Source organism: Podarcis pityusensis, assembly GCF_964106645.2.
Source record: "Podarcis pityusensis genome assembly, chromosome: 11".
In the NCBI taxonomy this organism is placed as follows: domain Eukaryota; kingdom Metazoa; phylum Chordata; class Lepidosauria; order Squamata; family Lacertidae; genus Podarcis; species Podarcis pityusensis.
The window spans coordinates 53,907,191-53,928,473 of record NC_138036.1 but is presented as its reverse complement, the minus strand read 5'-3'; the positions used below and the strand labels follow the sequence as shown (position 1 = coordinate 53,928,473).

Here is a 21,283-nt window from a genome sequence, read left to right as displayed (position 1 = left end):
TGTTTGGGGGGGATTCTTCCTTGTTTGGGGAGCAAGCCTTTAAATGAACTATTGTCTTGCTGACTCTGCAAGTGTTAGGATGCAATCTTATACACCTTTGCTTGGAGGTAAGCTGTATTGAACAAAGTATCATCATCATCATCATCATCATCATGTTCTGGGCAGATCTGGAGTGATGTAGCACCACTGGGGTAGGCCAATACTTCAACATGAGCTCCTTGACTATACAAGTAACCTTGCTTGAATTTTTGTTACCAGGATTGGAATGGGCACACAGAGACGGATTTAGGGGATTGTGACTGGTTCAGTCGCACTGGGCACAGAGCTTCAGGGGAGACCCGGGGGCAACACAACTATGAGGTAGAATGGAAGGTGAGAGGCAGAAGGGGCTGAATTTTGGTGTCACCCAGGGCACAGCTGAAATTTGAGACCCCAAAGTCCACCACTGCAGCACAGCCTGCAGTTAGCAAGATTCCCACTTTGATTCTTTCCTATCCAAACCCTGGAGCAGCAACTGTCTCCATTTCTCATTCATCTATCATTCTAAGATCTCCCACAAGAATATCTATCTATGAAAGGGGAGAATAGCGGCAGATGTGATGCCTTTAGAACTGAAAAAGGCAAGGACCAAGGATTGCAGCAAACTGCATATGTTCCAGAACTTGTGCAGTTAATCCAGAAAGCAGACAGAATCCAACCGAGGTTGGGACAATACAAAAAAAGAAGGTAGCAATGGTCTTTATGGTGCAAAATGAAAGCTGCGTCACACAAATTTCTCTATTTTCTGTAGCTTTCAGCATATCCTTTGTCTCTGGTAACATTTACTTGCCACAAAACTTGTAGCATAAAATGCTATAGCACTGGTGCATTATTTTAAACAAAAACAAAAATGGAGATGTGATAACTCCTAGAGAACTGGGTATCCTCAGCTAAATAATGACCCGCACAAATGGTTCTTAAAATGAAGGACTTGTAGTTATAGTTGTCATTTGCTACAAACTGTTGGTTGAAAGGGAGAAAGCAATTTGTTTACATCAAGGATGAATGAATTCTCAAGCCATGACGATATGCTGGCTTTGCAATTTTAAGTTAAAATCCACAACTCCATCCTGACAGCTTCTCCGCTGATGGCTCTCCGGCCCCACTTACTCTTAGAATGCAACGGATGTTACATGTTGCTGAGCAATGGGCACAGAGAGAAGCATCTGGGGCTTGCTGTATCAGAAGATTACAGGGGAGGAACCCTGATCCAGAAGGCTAGAGAGCGAAGGAGGGGTTGCACACTAGTCCGAGCAACTTCTTCTTTAGGGGAGTTTGCCTTTATGAGCCTCGTTGTATTCCCCCCCCCTTTCCTTAATAAAGAAACTAACTGCACATTAAAGCAGAGACATCACCTTGCTGACAAAGGTCTGTATAGTTAAAGCTATGGTTTTCCCAGTAGTGATCTATGGAAGTGAGTGCTGGACCATAAAGAAGGCTGATCGCCAAAGAATTGATGCTTTTGAATTATGGTGCTGGAGGAAAGAGCGCAAAATATGGTCTGAAGCTCAACATCAAAAAAACGAAGATCATGGCCACTGGTCCCATCACCTCCTGGCAAATAGAAGGGGAAGAAATGGAGGCAGTGAGAGATTTTACTTTCTTGGGCTCCATGATCACTGCAGATGGTAACAGCAGCCACGAAATTAAAAGATGCCTGCTTCTTGGGAGAAAAGCAATGTCAAACCTAGACAGCATCTTAAAAAGTAGAGACATCACCTTGCCAACAAAGGTCCGTATAGTAAAAGCTATGGTTTTCCCAGTAGTGATGTATGGAAGTGAGAGCTGGACCATAAAGAAGGCTGATCGCCGAAGAATTGATGCTTTTGAATTATGGTGCTGGAGAAGACTCCTGAGAGTCCCATGGACTGCAAGAAGATCAAACCTATCCATTCTTAAGGAAATCAGCCCTGAGTGCTCACTGGAAGGACAGATCGTGAAGCTGAGGCTCCAATACTTTGGCCACCTGATGAGAAGAGAAGACTCCCTGGAAAAGACCCTAATGTTGGGAAAGATGGAGGGTACAAGGAGAAGGGGACGACGGAGGACAAGATGGTTGGACAGTGTTCTCGAACCTACCAGCATGAGTTTGACTGAACTGCGGGAGACAGTGGAAGACAGGCGTGCCTGGCATGCTCTGGTCCATGGGGCCATGAAGAGTCGGACATGACTAAACGACTAAACAACAACAACTGCACGTTAGCCTCACATCTTCCTATGTGACCGGTGAATGACCTGCTCTTCCTGTCAGCCCCTTGACACCTGGTTGAGGTGCTGTAACCCCCAGACGTATCTGGATCAAGCAAAAGAGAGTGGGATGAGCATGTTAGCTCCTTCTTCAGTTCCTATTCTTGTTGGGGGGCAACTTGGGGGCAAACATCTGTGCTGGACACCCTGCTCTACTCACAGAAGACCGGTGCTTTTAAAGTGTGTGTGGAGCCTACATAGATCATGACTGGAAAAGGCTGTGTCTTCAGAGGTTATCCTCCCAACTTGTGGAGGGTGACAAGAATGGCGGCAGAATGAGGACTGTGCTTCTCCCCACTGTCTCTCATCTCATGAGGGAATAAAAAAACTGGAAAAGACTTGAGCTTCTCAGTCATGTTCTCTGCAGCAGTGACATATACATGTTTCAAATGCATTTGGGACTGAATTGCAAGACACTGTGCCTTCTTGTGCAATACCTGAAAAAAAGGAAGCGCAATAAGCCAGTTCCTCACACATCTCTTCCATTTCTCTGCAAGTGCAAATGAGCGCTCAGCCTAGTCAGTACATTAAGAAATTAGGTAAAATGTAAAACATGGTGGCGGCGGCATTTTTCTACTTATTCTGTACATGTAAATATTTGAACATACTGGATGTTGTAGAGAGGAAACCCTCGTTTACTTCTAAATTGACTGGTCAAATTTATTCCTCTAGCTCAGCATGGTGTTTAGGAAAGGAAACTGGAAACTAATTGAATATAAGACTCTGCCACATATCACACAAATTATTCAAGCAAATATTTATTATATGACTGCAGTACAGTCTGCTTTAATGTCAGTTTTACAAGGAAATTGACGGTCTGTTTCTATAGACACCAGACTGCAAGTGGGGTATGGTTTTTCACTCATCCTATTCAAATGTCTATGGTTTGCAGCCAACCATATTTTACTCAGAGAAGACCAGCTGAAATTAATGAAAATGACTAACTTAGGTCCATCCAATGGTCCTACTCTAGATTCAACTCTAAGGTTCATTTTTCATTGATACTATATATGCAGCCATATATGACACAATAAACTACAACCTCTCTTGTCTTTTTTAATTTAAAAGTTCCAACTGAATATTTGGAACTAAGCTAATCAATATTACTTAAATTAAGTGGAAAGGATTCACATTATAGGTTAATACTAAGTCGTACATCTCTGGTTGCAACTGATATGTTTGAGAGTGCAGAGTTTCTAGAAGCTTGTAGAATCACGTCAAAAGGCTGCAGTAGTTTTCAAATGAAAGTTGAATCCTTTTTATCCTATTCCTTTTGAGATAAAAATGATACTAACTGTGACAGATTTCTGAGTCCAGCCAAAGTGTAACTGTTCAGAAAAGTGTATTTTTAGTACTTTCACCAGTGCCTGTAACTACTCCCTTGCTATAACAGAATCCCTAGCCTATAAAAAACATTGTGATTATTGCACTGAAGACTGTAATAAAATCATCATCACTGATGGAGTCATTGCTGAAATGTCTTGCAATATTCACAAACATCACAAACATTCTATTTGGTGAGGAGAGTTCCTTATCAAACGTTGAATATTAGTGAAGTTTGCTTTTTTGTGAATAACAATAATAAAAGGGAGGAAAATAAAATCAAAATCAAACATTAGCAAAGCACAAGCTGCCACTGAAATCTATGCTGAAACACTAGATATTTTTCTTATGTATGAAATAGTGCAGAATCATAAAGCACATATGCCCCTATTTTTGTTTACATATACAGGTTGCACACCGATTTATTAAGAGAAAGGATAGCTTGCCAAGCCGATTTGTCATCTACCAATATATGACATGTTTACCTGATTCATATACCACAGGATGTCATTTTAAATGAAATAACACCATCTGAGGAGAGGGATGAGAGAAGTTCAATCTGTTGCACAATTAAAATGCAGAGCATGGAGAAAAAACATCTTCGCAGATTATGCTCTTCTTGAAAGTAACAATCCACATTGCCCTTAGAGTGCAAATATTGCACCTTAGGGTGCAAATGGCCGATTTTAATATATTTGTAGTAGCTGTACATCTTGGTTGCTTATGCAGCCTCTGTTTCTTTAAGACAGCCTAGACACATTGAATTTTATATTTTATTCCATTTTTTAAAAAGATTTTAAAATACTATCATGTATGTTTAAATGTCCTTTACATGGGCTATCTGGATTGGAGATACAGTCACTTCATTTCACACCCAACTGAATACAAAAGTCAGCCTGTCATTCTCTCTTATTGTTTTCCACCCTTCGTTGCTGTCACTTAGTGATCTCTGATCCACAAATTATCTACTGAACCGTCACCAACTGTAGCCCCTCAAAAACTCCCCTACGTTGTCCCCTGATGGCACTTGTGGGAGCCATCAAGCCATTCTGAAAGGAAAGAAAGCATGAACCTTCACAGTGAAACTCATAATTTGCCCTTCTGAGAAAGGATGATAGATAAATATGGATCTTTACAAGCTCTGCTTGTAGCATCCCAGAGCGGCTGATCCACAGCTGAGGCTGGTTACAGAGGTTGACAGCTGCTACAGCTTAATCTCATTAACCTCATGTAAATTTTTCAGTAATAAACATGAGGCAACTGTATTAAGGCACATCTAAATCTATGTAAGGAAGACCCCTGTAGTTAATTACCAGCACTCTTGACATGAAGAAACTTCATCATGAGTCTCAGTCATAATAATTTACATCTTGGGTGGCTCAAAGAACTCTGAAAATGGAGAGGTGGAATCTTTCCATCATGTAGCCAATTTTATTTTCAAATTAGTCTACGTTCTCATCTCGTGTTGAACATCAATATTCTCAGTGATTCCAGTGCAAGCATGGTATTTTAATTAAAAAGAGGATTTCCATGGCCATGTTTTCCCTGACTTTCATTGTCTGTTCATCATGCATCACATGGAAAAGATAACACAATTTCATCACATCCATATCAGCAATGATTATGAAGCTTCACATGGGGCAATTGTTTTGCATGGCAGTTGCAGCAGCAATGGTTGTGAAAGATAAATCTGATTCATTGCAAAACGAGGTGGGATAGGCTGTCATTTATCAAATATATAAAAAGATTGCCAAACTGAAAAAGGACGACAACCATCAACACTTGCCCTTGACCCGTAGACTGAAAAACAAAAGTCTTAAACTACAGGGAGATAAATCTAGGATAAATATTAGGAAGCGCTTGCAAACAAGCTGACTAAGGAAACTATGGAACGCCTTCCTTGGGATTTTTCAAAAGACATTGGAGATATATTTGTCAGTGATTCTTTAGACCAAAGCAATGCTATTTTGAAGGGGATGGAGCTAGAGAATGAATCTGATAATATAAACCTATGAGTCTAAGAAGTGGGAAAACTTAATTCAGACCATAAAGACCAGGAAGAAACAACCTGATTTTACACTAGGAAATGATCCAGGCTTCCTAGATTACTTGCCAGATGTTCAAAAATAATATTGTAGTTCCAGATCTGAACCAGGAACCTCTTGATATGCTGTGAATGAGATCCAGCATGCTGATATGCAGTAACAATGTCATTGACAAACATCTGTTCCACAGATTTCATCTAGGTTTAATGAGGTCCAGCATACAACAGAGGAGAAAAGGCTGCTTCCTTATCTGTACTGAGTAGGAATGGAGGAGAAATTTGATTCAGTTCACATTTGAAGGTGAAGCTACTGAATTTGTACTTTCTGAGACATCACCCAAAGAAAAATACAACCATCCTTCAAAATTCACCCTTCTCCAAATTTTGGAATTCCATATCCTAGCTAAGCAAGGTGCACAAAAATTAATATATTAGTGAAAACATGGCACTTCAATAGTTTTATGTATATGAAAGGAAATCACTTTGAAAAATATGTTTCATAGGAAAATTGCATACTGGCAAGTGTCCATCAGGATAATTTCGAACTGCAATGCTAATGAATTTTCGGGTGGACTTCTTAAATAATAAAAAAGCAAACCAGTGTGGAAAACTGACCTTAAAAAGCAGAAAATGATAAATTAAGAGAAACAGAATTGGATAGATTTGTCCTTTGCTAATGTGGAAGAAGCAACACATAAGAGTATAACAATTTTATCTTGGATTTAGCAAAGCTCATCAGTCCACCACTGGAATCCAGCTAATTCAAGATTTGGGTTTTACTTCTAACCAGAAGAAGCACAAATATGTATACAATACAGGTGGCCTCTCATGGATCATTGGTAGGACATTTGCATATGCTGATTATATGCATAGCTGCTGATTTAGAAATAACGGCCATATTTTAAACAGAAATACATCTCACTATTGTTGGGAAGACGCTGACTAAATGACCTTTGTGTCTTCTGCTCTGCTGCTAATTGTTGAAGGACAATTCCTCTTCTCTACTTTCTTCTGCATATTTAAACTGGACTTGGACCAAACAGCCCTTCAAATAGTGGATTCCTTCTAACAGAAACTGTCCTCTGCAAAGTAAGACACATGGCCACAATACCAGAGGACGGTGTTCTAAGCAAAACCCATTCAATGATAATGATATTTAAATTAAGACTGACTGCAATCCCATGAGAGATCGGTACTTTTAATTGCCATTGATTTAAACTGAAGAGATTAAGCACCTGGAAAGGCAAAACAAATGCAAAATGTGCTTAAAAGCTATTTCACATCTCACCAAATTCCTACAACGAAGGTCTTTGATGTGCAGCAAAGAATATGTGTTCCATGTATGTAATTGACACCACACATGGATAATTGAATACAATCGCATAAAAGCTTTATATTATTTATGTTTACCTTATGATTTGACTACAATGGAGAGATGGCATTTGCACATGTGTGAACAGCTTTTATTCTGGGACTCTCTGAGCTTCAAGCTAAACCTTTCCAAAACAAGCACTCGGGGAAAGTAGCTAGAACAAAAGAATCCATAACTGAAGAAGAAGAAAAAAATAACATTTACAATGCTTTCCTGATGTTTAAGGAAAGGTTTAACACATTCCATCATCACATATGCTGTCAGCCAGGAGTACCAACAAATCAATACAATTCAGCACCTTTAACTACAAAGACAGTGGTTCATTATTACCAGAGGCAGTTATGGCACCAAAGCAGGAAGCAGAGTTTGCTTCCTTTGAGTTGCCAATACGTATCACTAGCAGCAACAAACAAAGGGCTGAATCTAAAGTTGCAAGGGTGGTGTTCCTATCATGCTACAGGACCCCTTTCGCAACCCCTTTCATTTTCCCCAATGTGCTCCAGAGGATCCCTCAACCCCCCAGAGCAGATGTAGGGGGTAGGCGAGAAAGGGGGTGCCATAATTGAAGTGGAACTCTATTCCTCTTGCAGATAGGTACTGTTGGTTACGACCCAGTTATCCAAAACCTAATCAGTTGCTAAACTTTCTATGAATCAGAAATTGTCACTTTGCACAAAGTATTTCCAATAATATCTGTAGGTCACTGGGATCTAGGGCTCGTGTCCACACTTGCACTTGCCCCATGCCTATAAAGCATGGGTCCGAGCAGTTTGCAGCTTGCCCCAAACTTTCTAGGCCTGGGTCCAAGCTAGCTTGCCTTTCCCCCACTGCTTTCCCTTGGAAAAGCTGCTCTTTACTGTTAAATCAGAACATACACAAATCCATGGAAAATCTGATTGCCGTTTGTTCTGATTCTGCGCTAAGGATTGGATTTTCCCAGCAGGAAGCAGTGGGGCAAATGGAGGTGGGATTAAGCCCCTAGTGTGGAGTAGCTTTGGACTACAACTAGAAAAACCCAGGTTTAAATTCTCCATTCAGCTATTAAGCTCACTGGGTAAGATCAACAATCTGCTCACTCGCTGCCAGCCTGACCGGAGAATTGTTGTGAGAATAAAAGAGTGGGGAAGAGAACCATATTCAGAACACTGAGTTCCTGGGAGTAAAGTTGTGGGGCGTGGACTGACTCCAGCTACAAATGCTGAACAGCCTCTTAGGCTGGGGTTTTGTTTAGGACATTTTGTTGTGGTGGGGGAAGAGGCTGTTGCTGTTATTGACATTATTATTTTTTGTATATTTATTTTGGATCTTATGATTTATGCAGAAATTGTTCAGTTTGGCTGTGTGCTTTTTGATGTGTTTTATTTATTGTTTATGACTACTTTTGTTGTATTATGTAATTATGTAATCTTTTCATGCTGTAATTCACCTTGAGCATGGGTCTAATTATGGAAAGGCAGCATACAAAGGATGTATATATGAATGAATAAATAAATGTAACTAAATCATCTTCTGTGTTAACTCAAAATAATTACGGTACCAACCAACAATTTTTATTTATTTATTTACTAGTAGAACAAAAAAGATTCAACTCCCATCCCCATTGCTAATGCTAAGAAAATGCAAAACAAAGCAAAAACCCAGCAACAACAGCCCTGAAGTCTTCTCCTTGAGAGAGGCTTTTGGTGGCAGTGAAATCAGCAATTATCTTGGGATGGATTCCTGCTAGATTTTGCAATCAGCATCGCTGTTGTACCACCAGCCTTAGAGACCAGCTTCCGTGAGCATTTGATTACGCAAATCAACTCCCCATAAATGACCCTATCTTTGGCTTCTAACATGTACTTTGTGACTCTTCAATTACAGAATTTAATCTTACCTTCTTTAGCCTACTGCTGTATCACTGCAGCATGTAGAAAAAGAAGGGTAGCTCAGAATTTAGCACCAGGAAAAGCTCCCATCAAAGGTACATGAAGACTCTCAGTTCACTTTTGCTCTCTATTTAAATCACCACGCGTTTGAACATGTATCAAACAGATACAATTGGAAGAAAATCAACATCAGCAACATTAGGCAATACTTTTCACGTAAGAAACACAGTTTATGAACATATATGCAGAAAATGGTAATTTGCCATATATTGAAAACAACTGCACAACTTTTTTGAGGGGTAGGAGGGAATAATTGGCAAGTTCTTAAAGAAATGGGAGTGCCTGATCACCTCATCTATCTCCTGCGAAATCTCTATGTGGGACAAGAAGCTACAGTTAGAACTGGATATGGAACAACTGATTGGTTCAAAATTGGGAAAGGAGTACGGCAAGGCTGTATATTGTCTCCCTGTTTATTTAACTTATATGCAGAATTCATCATGCGAAAGGCTGGGCTGGATGAATCCCAAGCCGGAATTAAGATTGCCGGAAGAAATATCAACAACCTCAGATATGCAGATGACACAACCTTGATGGCAAAAAGTGAGGATGAATTAGAGAACCTTTTAATGAGGGTGAAAGAGGAGAGCGCAAAATATGGTCTGAAGCTCAACATCAAAAAAAACGAAGATCATGGCCACTGGGCCCATCACCTCCTGGCAAATAGAAGGGGAAGAAATGGAGGCAGTGAGAGATTTTACTTTCTTGGGCTCCATGATCACTGCAGATGGTGACAGCAGTCACGAAATTAAAAGACGGCTGCTCCTTGGGAGAAAGGCGATGGCAAACCTAGACAGCGCCTTAAAAAGCAGAGGCATCACCTTGCCAACAAAGGTCTGTATAGTTAAAGCTATGGTTTTCCCAGTAGTGATGTATGGAAGTGAGAGATGGACCATAAAGAAGGCTGATCACCGAAGAATTGATGCTTTTGAATTATGGTGCTGGAGGAGACTCTTGAGAGTCCCATGGACTGCAAGAAGATCAAACATATCCATTCTGAATGAAATCAGCCCTGAGTGCTCACTGGAAGGACAGACCCTGAAGCTGAGGCTCCAATACTTTGGCCACCTCATGAGAAGAGAAGACTCCCTGGAAAAGACCCTGATGTTGGGAAAGATGGAGGGCACAAGGAGAAGGGGACGACAGAGGATGAGATGGTTGGATGGTGTTCTTGAAGCTACCAGCATGAGTTTGATCAAACTGCGGGAGGCAGTGGAGGACAGAAGTGCCTGGCGTGCTCTGGTCCATGGGGTCACAAAGAGTCGGACACGACTAAACGACTAAACAACAAAGGGAATAACTAATTAATTAATTTTGCTTTCTGTATATTGGAAGTTAATAATATGACTGTTTGAATATTTATTTCTACTCCCATCGCCCAACTATGGATCTGGCACAGCTTCATAAAATATCCAGATACAATACAATCCTCTAGCTATTTCCTGAAAAGTATTCTAAGGGGCTAGAGTCTTCACTGTGGGGTTCTGCCAGAGTTGAGCCAATGACAGGTGGAGCCAACTCATTCTGCGACATTGCTGGGACAGGAAGTAACTAAGAAAGGGACACAGATGGGGGGTGGATTAGGAAGTGAGGATGGTGAGGCAGTGCCCTAATGGACCAGTCCCAAGGGACCAGCCTCAATGGACCAGCCACCACAGCATGTCCAGATTGGGTTTCAGGTGAAATCCAATCCATTGTACAGATCAAAGTTTGGGCATGTAGTAGGGACATTTGTTGTGTTCAGATTTTGATTCTGCCACAGATCTGTTGAGCTCATTAGGCCCCTTCATCTGTTTCGCTCCACTGAATCAAAATTGCCAAGAAAGATCACCATCACTTCCCCATTTCCCCAGCTGCCCACCCCACACACACTGGGGGGAAAGGTCTTAAACCAGGAACCTGCTGTGAATGTGTCCCCACCCCCATGGGATTTAGAACCCCGTTCACACAGGTTTTGAAGCTTCATGGGGATCACACACATCTCTACTAACCATGGACTATACTGACTGGGGCAGATGGGAGTTCGCTTCCAAGTGTCAGGAGCTTGTCCTACATTTGAGTAGGACCCTGGCAGAGACACATGCCCGACTGGCATGTTCTCTCCATCCTGGTCAATCGTTCGGGAGCTTCAAAAGCTTTCTTCTGCCCGAACATCACAGCAACCGATGTCAACCGACTCCAGCATACTTTGGGATCTGCAGAGTTTATGCATCATGCGTAACAGACCTCAGCAACTCAGCATTTTGGCTAATCCACTTTATTTACATATAAACACACACAGAGCACTGCAACATGGCTCCCTCTCTCTCTAGCATCAGACAGCAAAGAGAAAAAACAAATAGTCCCACTTCACGGAACACAGTAACACAAACATCCTGTCTCCATCACTTCCCAGTCTGTGAAGTCAAAACATATACCGTCATGTGATAGACAACAATCCCATGACTGCAATCATGGAGCAGGAATTCTAACACCAAGAACAGCTACAGGCTTCCAATTCCTGATAAGAAAGTACCCAAGGCAGTCCAACCTTTCATGCCAAATGGACTACAAGAGTACTTTGACACAGAACCTGCGGGTGAGGAAAAGGGCTAACTAGGCTTTGGGAACAAGGCAGGAGGACCCGAGCCCTCATGCCTCCTTCCCAAAGCTCAGTGTCTCGCTTACCTAGCTTTGGGAAGGCAGTGTGAGGGCTGCCAAGGGGGAGGGGGCATCCAATGTTTACTGAGGGTCGTCCCAAAAAGGATTGAGGCCTGCTGAAATAAGCCTCAAGTTGGACCACCCCGGGTATAGGCAAGTTCTGGATAAGTCCATAGCAAAGGCAGCCAACACGAGCCAACTCCTCATAGCAGGAACAGGATTATATTTTTGCTTGCAACGCTATAGTGAAATGTGTGTTTGTTTTTTTAAAAGATCCAGTTGCCCACATTATTCATCACTAAATCACTGTTGTCCTAATTTCTCATTTCCCATTCCTCTTTGTGAGTTTCAGGCTTTAATAATATTAGTCTTAGTTTATATGAAAGCACAAGTGCAGAAATGCAGTATTCTCTGGTTTCTATGACCCGGGGCTGTAATAAAAGTAATAAATACAACTTAAATGCTAACCTGATCAAAAGGGCATTTTAGTAGCTCATAAGGCTGTTGGAAGAGTGAGATGTTGCTCGTGGCGAAACTTTCCATATGCCTTCCTCTCATTGCCATTCTCTCACAATGAATGCCTTTTGAGGACTGAAATGGTCTTATTAGAATTGAGTCTTGCTGCAGATCATTTTAAATAGAACTCTGACAGTGTATTTATACAGGAATTTGGGTCTTTTATTAATTTATCATGAGGAATTAAATCAAATAATTTACATCGTCTTCCATGCGAATAAGTATAATATAATGGCAATTCCTTCTGCTGTATTATGAGGGTTTAAATCTTCTGAAGAGACAGTGAACTGCTTTCCTTAAAATAAAATATGTAGTCATGACAGTAGACGAAATATGTGGCCAGGAATGTGACAACAAGAATACAGAAGCGGGGGAAATCTGTCTTTAGATTAGATTTAAAAATAATAAAAATAACAATTACGTATTAAAAGAAGGGTCTTCATTTAAACAACTCAAGCAACTGTCAAAACTCTGTCTAAAGCTGTGCTCTTTTGTCAACAAACACCATATTGTGATGAACAGAAGCATTTTTTTTCTAGGTTGAAACCAGTAAGGGCTGACTTTTTTTTAAAAAAAAAGGATAAACATTGGCACACATTTTAGGAGATGTTCAATGTGTGCCCACATCAAGGGACTTCCAATTCTGAAATGTGGTCTCTCTTGTTTTCCCCTCCCTTGAGAAGCAACATTAGTGGGGGGGGGGGCATTTTCTGTAATCATTCCACAGTTAATGGATGGATATTTACTTGTTCCATTTGTCTGTATTTTCAGGTTAGCATTGATGAGCCAGCGGCCCTGCAAAATCTAGGTGAAAAAGAAACCTTCTATTCACAACTGCCCTCCCTTCCCAATTTTCGTGTCATGGAATGGCATGGTATCAGACTAATGAAAAATGGCCGCCTTTTATCAGGCTTATTCAAATATCCCCACCAAATCACCAATTCTGTGTCCACGGCAGCTGTCTAACATGCTCCATCTGGTGCGCAAGCTGAGACCCTACCTGCCCGCGGACTGTCTCACCAGAGTGGTGCATGCTCTAGTTATCTCCCGCTTGGACTACTGCAATGCGCTCTGTGTGGGGCTACCTTTGAAGGTGACCCAGAAACTACAACTAATCTAGAATGAGGCAGCTAGACTGGTGACTGGGAGTTGCTGCAGAGACCATATAACACTGGTCCTGAAAGACCTACATTGGCTTCCAGTACGTTTCCGTACACAATTCAAAGTGTTGGTGCTAACCTTTAAAGCCCTAAATGGCCTCAGCCCAGTATACCTGAAGGAGCGTTCCACCCTCATCGTTCAGCCCAGACACTGAGGTCCAGCTCCGAGGGCCTTCTGGTGGTTACCTCATGGCGAGAAGGGAGGTTACAGGAAACCAGGCAGAGGGCCTTCTTGGTAGTGGCGTCTGCCCTGTGGAATGCCCTCCCGTCAAATGTCAAGGAAAGGCAGTTCTGTTTAGGGAAGTTTTTAATGTTTGATGTTTCACAGTGGTACCTCGGGTTAAGAACTTAATTCGTTCTGGAGGTCCGTTCTTAACCTGAAACTGTTCTTAACCTGAGGTACCACTTTAGCTAATGGGGCCTCCCGCTGCCGCTGCGCCACCGCCACACGTTTTCTGTTCTCATCCTGAAGCAAAGTTCTTAACCTGAGGTACTATTTCTGGGTTAGTGGAGTCTGTAACCTGAAGCGTCTGTAACCCGAGGTACCACTGTATTGTGTTTTTAATATTCTGTTGGGAGCTGCCCATAGTGGCTGGGGAAACTCAGTCAGATGGGCAGGGTATAAATATTATTATTATTATTATTATTATTATTATTAGGATAGTCTTGGGCTACAGCTCAACGCAGACTTAGCTGTGAAGCTTTGCACTTTCACTCTGCAAAGTGAGGCAGCAGTACAAAGCAAACTTCACACACATTCACACATAAATTCTCCCCCTCTGGAAAGTATAGAGCAGGGGTTAGCTAATATGGCGTCCTCTAGATGTTGTTCAACTCCCATCACCTCATTGGAATTCAACATTGGGAAGGCACCCTTTAGGAAAGATGGACCTCTCTCATCCTTTAAGTCCGCTTTTGCTTCCCTAAGCACATCCCACATACAATTCAGAACTGCACCGACTTTATAAATAAGCCACAGGGATATTTGAATTTGGCATTCAGTGCTCATTTTAAGATAAAATATTCTCCTTACTTTATTGGTACACATTTTCTACGCCATATATTTTAATATTTTTATAATCTAAGTAGATGGCTTATGGGTTTTAGTAAGACACATCCACGTCCCCACAAGGCAATAGACTGGCAAGGAGCATTAGTCTTAATTAGCTCCCCCCCATGCCTTAAAGTTATATTGGAATCTCTTCAATGTTACAACTTTTGGAAGGAATCCTAAAACCACTTGTGTCACCAGATAAACAGTTTAGTCTTTTAGCCCAAGCCAGTCATTGCCTAATGAGCCCGTGTATTGTGTCATTATCTCTCCATTAAACAAGGAAGAAAGAGGGGAGCTGTGATACGATAATATCATTTTTCTTCTCAGACGCAGGGAATGGGGAACGTATAACAGAAACTAAAGTAAAGACGGCCAATTGTTTGGTAAACCATGTGATTAATACCATTTCTGGTCAGACGAATACAGAGGCCACACTCTCTCATTCTTTCCCTGAGAGCTTTTGTCTGGCTGGAATGAGCCAAGTGTAGAAAAACAGAAGTAACATCTATTGCTTCACCCACTTTTGTTTCTAACTCCCCCCCCCAAAAAAAACACACCAGGTCGTTCATGAGGAAGTGAGGCCTCAATCAGAAAATGTCCCCTACTTCCTGGATGCAAAGCGCACACCATCCAGTCTGGCCAGCTCAATGGCCTTTAACTTCCAGTATCTTTGAACTGAAACTAACTTTCCCAAGCCTTAGCAAGCCTACTCGGAGTTAAATACCATCTAGGAATCATTTTCAGGTAGTTTGCTAAGATTTACAAGACAGAATCAGATAAGTGCTGGAGGTGTAAAGAGGTGGAAGGAACATTCTTTCATATGTAGTGGACATGTTAAAGGGTAAAAGAATATTGGTAAATGATCTATAATGAATTGAAGAAAATGTTTAAAAGTACTTTCACAATAAAACCAGAGTCCTTTTTGTTGGGGATAATTCAGACTGAAATCCCCAGGCGTCAGAAAATGTTATTTATGTATGCAACAACTGAGGCCCATGTTTTGTTAGCCCCAAAATGGAAAATGAGCAAAGAAGAAGGGCAACTTAAGTTGACAGAATATGCGCAACTTGCAGACTTAACATATAGAATAAGAGACCAAGAATAACATATGTTTAAAGAAGACTGGAAAATGTTTATGGAAAATAACTATGTACAACTGAAAACGCTGGCAGCATTAAAAAAATTCAACAGTGTAAATAAGTTTTGATGGATGCAATAAGGGAATACTGAATGGTATAGTTTTTGCAGAATATTCAGGGATTTATGATATGCAAAATGAACCATGGAAAGAGAAGAAGGGAAGTCACTGATATCTTCAGGATGTAAAATGAGTATTTGAAATAGTGAAACAGAAAATTTATATATATATATAAACTAACTTTCCCATGTAAAGAGTCCATTACTTTCTCATGACTCAGTAGAACTACAGAGTCTGCCAGGTCTTTTCTGATTGCATGTTCCTGACTGCTACACCCATCTCTCTCTCTCTCTCTCTCTCTCTCTCTCTCTCTCTCTCTCTCTCCCTCCTGTTATCTGTTACCAGTCTGCCCTTTGCTTGCTGTCATTTCTCTCAGGCCTGACCCTTTACTCATTTCATGCCCTCTGCTGCTCACCCTCCATTGCTCTCTAAGGCTGCCAAAGGCACAGCATCTCAAAAACAACTCATTCTTTGTTCCACTGCAGTCATGCAGCTCCCCCCCCCCCTTTTGTCAAAAAGAGCCTCAAAATCACCATTCCACCCATCTTCTCTGTTATGGCTGTTTTCTTGATAATATTTATGGTTTTGGACAGAGTAATGAGCAACAAGCAGACACAGAACTAAAGCAATTTATTAGCAGTGATAGCAGTCGGAATCAGAATAAAAAGCTGATTTGATATAGAGGAACAAAGAAGAATATAAAACAATTCCAAACTGAGGCAACTATAGCCCTAGTCATGTGTGACTTGTGGGGCGGGGTGGGGGATAGCTGTGTTATCTGGCTAACCATGGTTTCCATGTTAGCATGCCTTAAAGAGCCAGTGTCGTGTAATAAGAATGTTGAACTCTCACAAGAAAAAGCCGGACTCAAATCTCTTTCAGTGCTGTGGCTTACTGAATGGAATAATCGCCATGACTTGGACTGCCACACACAGGACACTCACACCAGCAGAAGTAGGAAGGTGACCTTCTTAGATTTCTCCTTTTTCCAGCTGATCCTTGCAGCTGCTGAAATACTGATCCGGAGTGTTGTGTGACCCTCTGGAAAAGGGAAACGCAGAGCAAGGGTTGCCAAAGTCCCTTCCAACCTTTCCACTGTAGGAACTTCTGCTGGATTGTGGGGCCTGCCATCTGCTGAAGGGAGCTCAGGACACTAAGCCCATGTCTTCTTCTTTGTGAGAATAAAGTGTGATGTGTGTACTGTGGACCCTCTGGATACGAATTAAATTAGTTCCGGGGGTCTGTACTTAACCTGAAAAGTCTGTAACTGGAGGCACTGCTTCTGCACACACACCCGGCGTGATAGAGCGCTTCTGCGCATGCACATGGTGTGCAGAATGATTCTGCGCATGTGTGCGGTGCGCAGAACGCTTCTGTGCATGTGCATGCAGCGAAACCAGGAAGTATACACTTCCAAGTTTGCCGCGTTCGCAACCCAAAAGTTACATATCCAGAGCTGTACAGTGGTACCTCGGGTTACATACGCTTCAGGTTACAGACTCCGCTAACCCAGAAATAGTACCTCTGGTTAAGAACTTTGCTTCAGGATGAGAACAGAACTCGTGCTCCGGCAGCGCAGCAGCAGCAGGAGGCCCCATTAGCTAAAGTGGTGCTTCAGGTTAAGAACAGTTTCAGGTTAAGAACGGACCTCCGGAACGAATTAAGTACTTAACCTGAGGTACCATTGTACGTAACTTGAGGGTCCATGGTATGCATATGAACCACGGTTACACACCATGAGCTGCTGGAAGAAGCGCAGGAGCTAAAATAGGTAACAGTGCACTATATGGAGAAACATCTTTATTGCCTCTTTTTTTTGCTTTCTCTCTGCTTGATGCCAAAAAGAAATAACCAGGTCAACTCAGCCTTCAAGGACCCTCAAAGTGTGTCCGTATGCGATACACAGGTACATTTTCTTATATAGCTATGTTTTTCTTCTTACTTAAGCCTCTGCAGGAAGTTGAAACTGGTGGTGGTTGCACTACAATTTTGTATGCATCTGCAAGAAAGCCTTGACCTTTTCATCCACAAAATGGAAGAAATCAGAAATGTATACAGGGAGTTGGAGGTGGGGGGACCAGTTGGTGAATTAGGTTTGCCTTTAATCTCTTTGTGCTATTCTGCCTGGTGCCAAGGACCAATGGGCTGAGAAAGAAAGAGTTGTCCCACTGATCTGACCTGTAAAGGCACTAAACTCTATCTTTGTCTCAGCCACAGAAGTGTCACACATACTGTGAAGTTCAAATATTAATGCAGTTGGTGCTAATAGAAATTCAAGTGCCTTTCTGGGCAAACAGAACACACAAAAAAATTGTAATGGGAATAGGAAAATAGTAATCTACTCTGCTTTTTTTAGAAAAAGGGAGAGAGAGAAAATTGCTAACCTAGAAATAAAGAATAGCATTTACAGGAAAAAATATATACATACTCACCCAGGTAAACTGTGGTATTATTTACTAGCTCTAAAATAAACATAATATTTGTGCATTCACACACATGAAAGTTTCTATTAGAGAATTAGAAATAAACCTTAAGGTGGATTGGTAAAGGTAAAAAAAGTTAAAGGAACCCTGGACAGTTAAGTCCAATCAAAGGCGACTATGGGGTTGTGGCGCTCATATCGCTTTCAGGCCGAGGGAGCCAGCATTTGTCCACATACAGCCTTCTGTGTCATGTGGCTAGCATGACTAAACCACTTCTGGTGCAACAGGACACCGTGACGTAAGTCAGAGCGCACGGAAACACCGTTTACCTTTCCTCTGCAGCAGTACCTATTCATCTACTTGCACTGGAGTGCTTTTGAATGGCTAGGTTGGCAGGAGCTGGGACAGAGCCACGGGAGCTGACCCTGTCACAGGGTTCGAGCTACTGACCTTTTATCGGCAAGCCCAAGAGGCTCAGTGGTTTAGACCACAGCACCACTTGCGTCCCTGGTGGATTGGCACATATGTTTCTGTACTGGGTGTGTTTTCCTTCTGCATGATACTGGTACCAGCATACAGGTGAACATCTGCTTGTGGCAGAAAGATTTTCCCAATCCATGAACCATACAAATCTAACCAAATGATCTGCATTCACAGAAGTGGTCTCCAACACATGTTTCTTCATCTCTTTCCTACATTGGCTCCCAGTACATTTCTGAGCACAATTCAAAGTGTTGGTGTTGACCTTTAAAGCCCTAAACGGCCTCGGCCCAGTATACCTGAAGGAGCGTCTCCACCCCCATCGTTCTGCCCGGACACTGAGGTCCAGCTCCGAGGGCCTTCTGGTGGTTACCTCACTGCGAGAAGTGAAGTTACAGGGAACCAGGCAGAGGGCCTTCTCGGTAGTGGTGCCCACCCTATGGAACACCCTCCCATCAGATGTCAAAGAGATAAACAATTCCCTGACATTTAGAAGACATCTGAAGGCAGCCCTGTTCAGGGAAGTTTTTAATGTGTGACATTTTAATGTATTTTTAATCATTTCCTGATTGGTCCTCTCAACTCTGGACAATGCCAACCATCTCTTTACTGTGGAGGGATTGTGTTCAGCCCCATACCCTTTGAATAGGCATGTGGCATTGCCAAACTAACTGTGCCCAACCTGTGCCCAACAGTGTAATAAATGAACAGTCCAGCCATGTGTTCCATACAGCTGCCACAATCCCCAAGTGTTACATATGTACACATGCACAGCACACTTTTACCCGCATACGTCTTGAGCCTACTGAACTAAGGCAAACCAGGACCACATGACACCAGATGACAACAAGAGCTTCCCACCAGCTTCCCAAATTGGCACCAATTTGGGGCAAGATCCAAGCGAGATCTCACACACTCCATGAGATCACCTGATACCGGCACCAATACCAGTGCCACTGGTGGCAACTAAGACCACTAAGACTGGTTTGAATCAAAACAGGCCACAACTTTATTGAATACAGATGAAAGAGGTTTATCTTGGGCATGGGACAATTGAATATATTTCCGGTCCCCCTCCCCACACACACCGGGAGTGACACGTAGGTCAATCCAGGCCGGGGGTTTCCTAGGATTTACATCAAATAGGGTGACCCCCACAGGGACTGCCATCTGGGGGAATGCCTTCGGCCCTGGTCCCGCCTGGGCAGGCAGACATGACCACTCCCCCCGAATCCCTTTAACGGGATACCCCAGTGTTTGGAATGGTAGGCTGAGACTACAACCTCCCCTCCATCCAAGTCAAAGGATTGCCCCAATGCCCAGTCAGTTGTGATGATTGCTATGAGGTAGGCAAAACTGTGGGATGTGAAACACAAGAGCAGTCAAGTACACATGGGGAGGAATGTTTGTCCAGTCAGCAGGTAAACTTCCTGTTTCCTTCTGGGCTGGGACAGACTTCCTCTGCATGTGACTAGAGGTGGGCGTGGCCTCACCTGTGCAGGTAATGACAAAAGCACAGGGCAGGGCAGCAATCTCTCTCTCTATGACTGTTTTCATCAAAGAAGCAACATCTGCTTAGCCAAAGATGCTCTCCAGCCTTCCAGCCAAGAGAGGACAAATGGACTGTCACCTTATGAGATAGTTTCCAGGTGTATGTTACTTTTCTAAGCTAAGTCTGCCTTCTGGGATCCGATTGTGAACAGAATGTGAGTAAACTCTTTTTATACTTTTATAGAAGACTGTATCATGTCTTATCTTTTATGAGGGAATAAGGGGAAAATATCAGAACAGTTATTAAAGAGGCTTTAGCGAGCCTGAGCAAACACATCCGCTGTGAGTTTAAAAAGGGGAATGTGACTCTGCTAAATTGTGAACTTGTTAACACAAGTTGGAAAGGCTATAATCAAACAACATATCCTCTCCTGTATTCCTGAACATTCCCACAAAAACCACTGGGTTGGATCGTTCCCCCAGTGGACAAATTCCTACCTGGCCCCATAAAACAGTGACTACTGTTGCCACAGCAAAGCCCTTAACCATCAGCTTGAACCAAGGGTGGGTGGGTGTGGAACCCAATGAAGGAAAGCAGGTAGAGCCCCAGGTGTGGGCCATTTAAATGGCCAGGGAGTGGACCCAAGTGAAGCCTTCCTCCTCCATCAGCTCCACCCCCTGGCACAGCCCATGTCCAAGCCTGCATCCCCATTTGCCAATCCTGATATGTGGCGGGGGCTGCAATTCCTCTGTCGGGGCCCCAGTGAAGTCTCTGCTGTCCTGCAACACTGCCACAGCAAAAGGGAAGAGTGGAGTTGCCTGAGGCAATGGCCTCACCCTGCCTAATGGCTGCAACAACACTGCATGCATACATGGTGGCATGTTAGCAGCATTGGGTGTCACATAATGTTATGCGCATGAATGCATGATTCACATAATATGCAGAGTTGAAAATAGGACTGATCTACATACTGAAATGGGACGCGGGTGGCGCTGTGGGTTAAACCACAGAGCCTAGGACTTGCCGATCAGAAGGTTGGCGGTTCGAATCCCCGGGACGGGGTGAGTTCCCATTGCTCGCTCCCTGCTCCTGCCAACCTAGCAGTTCGAAAGCACGTCAAAGTGCAAGTAGATAAATAGGTACCGCTCCAGCGGGAAGGTAAACAGTGTTTCCATGTGCTGCTCTGGTTCGCCAGAAGCGGCTTAGTCATGCTGGAAGCTGTACGCCGGCTTCCTCGGCCAGCAAAGCGAGATGAGCGCTGCAACCCCAGAGTCAGTCACAACTGGACCTACTGGTCAGGGGTCCCTTTACCTTTACTTGCATACTGAAATATATGTACAAGGCCACCCACACTAAATGTTGTGCAG

The 21,283-nt window shown here is 42.7% G+C and overlaps 1 protein-coding gene and 1 long non-coding RNA gene across 8 annotated transcripts in view; one reads left to right on the top strand and one right to left on the bottom strand.

Moving 5' to 3' along the window:
- The window catches only part of LOC308458380, a 164,223-nt gene extending 146,083 nt beyond the window's left edge, over positions 1–18,140 (top strand). The window contains exon 3 of the long non-coding RNA XR_013977316.1: positions 18,071–18,140. This is a non-coding gene — a long non-coding RNA (uncharacterized lncRNA). The remainder of the gene's footprint in view (positions 1–18,070) is intronic.
- Positions 1–21,283, bottom strand: part of CNTNAP4 (contactin associated protein family member 4) — a gene marked incomplete at its 5' end in the record, with an annotated part of 272,470 nt that overhangs the window by 125,947 nt on the left and 125,240 nt on the right. The gene's annotated exons all lie outside the window — the stretch shown is intronic.